This window comes from Ascidia mentula, chromosome 9 (genome assembly GCF_947561715.1).
Source record: "Ascidia mentula chromosome 9, kaAscMent1.1, whole genome shotgun sequence".
In the NCBI taxonomy this organism is placed as follows: domain Eukaryota; kingdom Metazoa; phylum Chordata; class Ascidiacea; order Phlebobranchia; family Ascidiidae; genus Ascidia; species Ascidia mentula.
In genome coordinates this window covers 3,466,407-3,467,532 of record NC_138574.1, presented here as the reverse complement: position 1 = coordinate 3,467,532, position 1,126 = coordinate 3,466,407, and positions in this window count along the sequence as shown.

Genomic DNA, 1,126 nt, shown 5'->3' with positions numbered 1-1,126 from the left:
CACGAATATCTATGCAAGAAAGTGTGAAAAGCTTATACACAACGCAAGTCTTTGAAAGCTTATAGCAAAATCTACATAAAGAGTTAGTAAACTACAACATTTCTAACTTATTTTTTAGTTCATGCCAGCTCAAGATGTTGGATAACGATTGTAAGGGATTTTTTTAAATGGTCTCGCAGTTTGATAAATTCCGCTTGGTGGTGGCAAAGAGTTGCACATTTTGCATCTTGATGTCCCCGAAATGAAACGGGTGAAAATGCACGAACATTAAATCAAATCTTTCTTAAGAATGCAAAATAGCCACAATGATCATTGAGTTGCAGACCACAAGGGTTATTGAATCAAGCACCCTTTAAAAAGTTTCACAAGAACCTGAAAATCCTAATTATTGCATTCTTCGTGACATACGTGATCGGCACTGACGGCGTGACCCGAATATGACATTAACATCCTAGTTTTATTGATCTTCTAGGCGCTGAATCCTTATTTAAAAATTGTAATAGCGATTTAAACGTGGCTGGTGACAGAATGGGTGTTGTATTCTTCTGCTTTTTTGTCAGTCAAAACATACTTGATTGTGCAGCCACCATAAAGAGAAGGGTCCATAATTACACCAAGCTACACTGATGAAACTTTATAGGTCGAAACAGTGGTCATCTGTATTCAGCTTACAGAATTCATATTGGCGAAAAATACATTTTACATGAAACCATGCCAAGAAATGGCATTAGGCTACAACGTATCCCATATGTAATAATGTACCACACCCAGGGCATACGTCGCAATTAAATACACAAGAATTTGAATAAAAGTTTGTTTTCTATGAACCGTATGTTGTCTCTATGGCTGACGGAGACTCAGTAACAGATTATAGTACAAAATACTATGAATAATCCTGAGTCGTCTGCTTAACGTTTTTATATTTCGCCTGTGTTTGCAGGCATCATCAGCATCGATAAAAACCCACAAACTGACAATCAGATGAAACGATTGCGCAAGGTGAGACAAGGACTTGCTTGTGCATATCTGATATGTTGCTCAGCTAAACGTTTTTTTCTGTCGTGGAGACTTCTCTGCCCTGGTACGAATAACAAACGTAATTTACGATGTTCGTCGATAACAAGTT